Source organism: Sycon ciliatum, chromosome 11, assembly GCF_964019385.1.
Source record: "Sycon ciliatum chromosome 11, ocSycCili1.1, whole genome shotgun sequence".
Taxonomy (NCBI): domain Eukaryota; kingdom Metazoa; phylum Porifera; class Calcarea; order Leucosolenida; family Sycettidae; genus Sycon; species Sycon ciliatum.
Window position 1 is genome coordinate 28,781,687 of NC_088653.1, and position 5,249 is coordinate 28,786,935.

The following is a 5,249-nucleotide window of genomic DNA, read 5'->3' on the forward strand; positions in this document are numbered from 1 at the left end:
TTGACTCTCTTACCCTGACTCTGGCTCCCTGTCACAAGGGAGTGACATGGCACTATGGAGCAGTCATCTTATAGTAGTCGTGGTAGTAGTAGTAGTAGTAGTAGTAGTAGGAGGAGGAGGAGCAGCAGCAGCAGCAGCAGCAGCAGCAGCAGCAGCAGTAGCAGTAGTAGTAGTAGTGTGTGTGTGTGTGTGTGTGTGTGTGTGTGTGTGTGTGTGTTTGTGTGTGAAAGCGTGCGTGAGTGTGAGTCTCACGGGTGATAATTGCACCCTTTCGATGAGATGGTCTTGCCCACAGTACCTATGGAAGGACCTGTTGGGAAAGACCATCTCATCGAATGGATGCAATTATCACCCATGAGACTCACACTCACACACGCATGCAAGTACACACACACACAAACACACACACACACACACACACACACACCTTGGTCCTTGGTAACACTGCCATCAAATGGTCACGTGTCCCCTGTGCAGGGGTCGACAGCACTGAGTTCAGCATTGGACCCAGAAACGCCGCTCTACTTCCTGGACAGGAAATTAGCACAGCTATGCAGGTCGAAACCACGGGATGACTTGCAGCAGCGACCGCAGCCGAGACAATGCGCTCTGCAGCAGGGCAGGGCAACCCGCTGTTTCCGAACCGAGTCTGCCGATGCCACAGCCGAGACCGACGCCACTTCAGCAGCCGAGTTGGAGAGACACTTATGCGAAGCTAGCCCGCCAGCACTCAAGAACCATCTCCCGCACGCATTACATAGTCGGCTGCCGGACTGCTCAGATATGGGCTTCCTCCTCTCGGCCAGGCACTTGTGGCGATTTTTGTATTTCTGGTGGGCGAAAGTACGCTGGCAAACATCGCAGAGCACAGAAGTGTCACGCTGAGCCGATCGCGGTACTGGTTGAGCGGAATACGCACTGCGCCATTTCCCACGCTCCTGGGCGAGGTCGTACCATTCCGTGTGGTCGATGTTCACTGCGGAGAGGTCAGCTCTGACAGAGTCTCGCCACCGTTTCCGAGGACCGCAAGCCGGCCTCGGCGGAAGGAGCGCACCAAACAGGAGCTGGCGCGGAGTTCTATCGCCGTCCATCCTAGCTAGATGGCCTAGCCACTCCAGACGGCGGCGAAGAACACGTGTGGTAATATCCACTGGATCTTGACGATTCCAGGCCTCCAGAATGGTCTTCCTGTTGATGTGGAAGTCCCAGGTGTCTCTTCTACCGAGGGCTAAGATTGCGGAAATGCAGCGAAGATGGAAGGCGGACAGCGCCGCAAGCTCGCTTTTCAGTGGTACCCAACACTCCGCTCCGTAAAGGAGAAGAGAAGCCACACATGCATCATACACCATTCGCCTCACCATCAACCTATCACACACACACACACACACACACACACACACACACACACACACACACACACACACACAAACACACACCCACACACACACACAAACACACACACACACATGCGCTGGATGAAAATTCTTTTGTTACTGATGTCGAAAATATTATTTACGTTTCGGGCCAGTCAGCCATCGTCAGATACAATTCACAAGGGGCGAACCCGGCCTTTTATAACGAAAGCAAGCGGGGGTGTAGGAATATCAATGTACAAAACAAACGAATGCGTATGCAATTGAGGGTATGAATTCGCATGTGCAGCAGACAAGGAGAAGTGTGCTGAAAGAGTGGGTATGCAGCAGCTCAGCAGATAAACAGAAGGAAATGTGTGGACGAACGTGTATGCATGTACAAAAATCAGTGTGTGTACAAACCCTGTACAGACACAGCAAGAGTTAGCAGTTTCACTGTGAGGGTGCTAGCGCCTTCAATGGCCATCCGAAGGAGATATTGATCTCCGGACAACCCTCTCGAATCTCGGTGGACTCCCTGATTTTTCTTCTGGCCACCCGTGTTTCCACAGCCAGTACTTGGGCCTCAATGAAAATCACATCAGTGCTCTTGATGGTTCCGTGCTCCCGGTGACCAGAAGCCTATGTGTTTACCCAACGGTTTGTCGAGCATCCTGTGACTTGCTTCGAGTCTCCATTTCGATGTTTGTATTGTTTTTTTCTCTCTCTGGTATCCTGTATTTCTAGTTCACACGTGCAATGTGCCAACATTGGCTCATGGTAGGCAGAACAATACTGAGTCAGTAATCCGGCATGGGACGACTGTGGCATACACATGTGATGTTGGATATAAGATGAATGGACCTGCTACAGTGACCTGCACTGCCAATGGTTTAAGTGCAAAGACTACCTGTCATGGTAAGTGGAATGTACTCACTCTTATCAGGTCATGTTTCTGTTGGGTTTTCTAGTTTCAAACGAGCAACACATTCATGATATGCAAAGTTGAACACAGTCCACACTTGCATCACGACATGACTTGTTATGGTTTTTCCCATCCAGAAAATCAGTCTGAACGGCATTTTAACGGTACAAGAACGACAGCGTCAAAATTCCAATACGGTCTCTTAATTGTTTTCTTCTATTAAATTCACTCTAAGATTGTACGCTGAAGACACAAAGGACGTCATTACCACACCTCACACCCAGCGGCCAAGTGCGGGCAAGGTGGAGATGGAGTACGTCAGACATACTGATATCCAATGACCTAGGATCTCGGCACAATTGCGGTGCATAGAATTACAAAAGGGAGATGTTTCTGATTTCGATTCGGTGTGAAACTGCAGGTAACATCCCAGTGCACGCATAGACATTGAAGAAAAGGTTTGGGGTAGACTGCACCTCGCGCTGGGGAAGGGGTTAGGCTTACACTCACACCAACACATGGTTGGGGGGGGGGAGGCAATGGGGAAAAGGGGGCAACAGCCCCTCCCCTCCCCCCCCCCCCCACAACTGCTCTAGGGCAGTGGTGGTTGGGGAGGGGGGGGGGGAGGGGCTGGTGCCCTCTTTTCCCCTCCCCTTAACCACCACTGCCCCCAACATAATTATTTGGTAAACTCGGTGAATAGTAATGTTTGCAAGCTCAAAATAGGATACATGTAGATGTAGCAGTGCATGCTGTCAGGTCATACAGCTTATCCTGGTATGGAATGCAGTGTTTTCAGTAACATGCACAGTCAAGCACATGTGCTTGACTGTGCATGTGCTTGACTGTACATGTGCTTGACTGTACATGTGCTTGACATGCTCAGACATGTCCGCATACATGTAGCATGGCTGGTCCATGTCATTCTTTGTCATTATGTGCGTGCTGGGGGGGGGGGGGGGGTTCCATGCCGGCTACACACCTGGAAAGGTTATTTTTCTTGGACACTTTATCTTGTTTGTTTGTTTATTTTATTTTACTTCAACAAGTGAACAGGCATTTCTGCCTTCTCACCAGGTCCGGAGACCTAGTTCCGACAAAATGATGCAGAGTAAATGAAAAGAAGAACATGCTACGAGTTATGACTAACTGTCCACCAACGTAACCAGATCTTATGCAGTCAGTGAGTGCAACAAAAATGGCACAAAACTGACAAGGAGTACTCAGACATTCGGCGACACCTAACTCCAACACTTCTCCAAGGCGCAAACCAACAACCTTCCAACTTAGAAGGCTCAGGACCAGAAAGGTTCCAGAGGGGAACTTCTTCTTCTCACAATAATTTAAAGGGGCACCCCGGCTTCATTTTCGACGCCGAGTTTTCGATGCCAAGACGAAGGTAGGTGAAAGAGAAGACCCCTCGAACAGGAACGAGTCTCCAGAAGCGATCGAGTCCAGCAGGAAGACGACTTTTGAATTTCGCCGAGCGAGCGCTGATGATGTAATGAGGGATTAGCTTACCAGTGGAAATGCATCTGCGCACATACATTTCACATTTTTTTTCCAGATCCGCTTTTTTGGTAGTGTTTGCGCTAAAGACCTGGCGCATCTACCTCTTTCAACACTTTGAGGTCATTACAGACAACATGGCGGTAGTTTATCTGAAAACAAAACCAAGCATTACAAAGAGAGAGGCGCGATGGATTGAATTCCTAGCTGACTATGACTACACAGTCCGTCACAGACCCGGCAGAGAGAACCCTGCAGATCCCCTTTCGCGTCGCCCAGATCTCCATGAGAGTAACCTCGTGGAGAATGCATTACCACGTTTGAATGCTATTGAGTATGCTTTAGCAATGAATGATGACGTGTCCAATACAATATCAGATGCCTACCAGAGAGACAAAGAGCTAACTCCCATCATAGAAAGATTGAAGCATTCTCTCCGAGATAATTTGCATGATCGCTATTATTGGGACGAATCCACTGATCGCTTGTACCTCAAGGCATCACCCAATAACCGGTTGTGCATACCACAGTGCGGTGTCCGGTTAAAGCTCATTCAAGAACACCATGAGTGTGCAACGGCTGGCCACCCGGGTCGTGATCGAACGTACTTCCGCCTAGCACGTTTTTTCTACTGGCCCCGAATGGGTCTCGATATCAAGAGATTTGTCAAAACCTGTGATCTCTGCCAGCGAACGAAGGGAGGTCAGCCACGAACAGGGCTTCTCCAGTCACTTCCAATACCTAATAGTCCTTGGCAGGATATCTCAATGGATTTTATTGTTGGATTGCCCCTTACTTCTCGTGGCTTCGACGCAATTTACACCTTTGTGGACCGACTTACGAAATGCGTACATCTTGTTCCAACAAACTCGAAGATTGATGCTAAGGGCAGCGCTCAACTGTACATTCAAAACGTGTTTCGTCTGCACGGGCTGAGCTCGACCATTGTTTCCGATCGTGATCCACGATTCACTGCAGCTTTTTTCAAAGAAGTATTCTTTCAGCTAGGAACTAAATTGGCATTCAGCACTGCTAACCACCCTCAAACGGATGGTTTGACAGAGAGAGTTAACCGGCAAGTGGGAGATGTCATCTGTAGCTAATACACCGTTCTATCTGAACTATGGGTTTGACCCTAAGTCCCCGCCCGAATTCATTCTTACGGGAGGGGAAAGGAGTGATTCGGTCGATTGGCTTCATGAGCAGGAAGCCGCACTAAGGATAGCTCGAGATGCAATGCTCGACGCCCAGGCAAGGCAAGCTCTATACGCAGACCAGACGAGAACGCCCAGTGATTTGAAGGTTGGTGATAGCGTTCTTGTCTACAGAGACTTTCTACTGACCCCGGAAGCTCGTGGCCAGCCCTCTCGGAAGTTGCAACCCAAGTGGTGTGGTCCGTATCGTATCCAGGCTAAGATTGGAGCGAATGCTTTTCGCTTGGAACTACCCCGTGAACTTCGCTG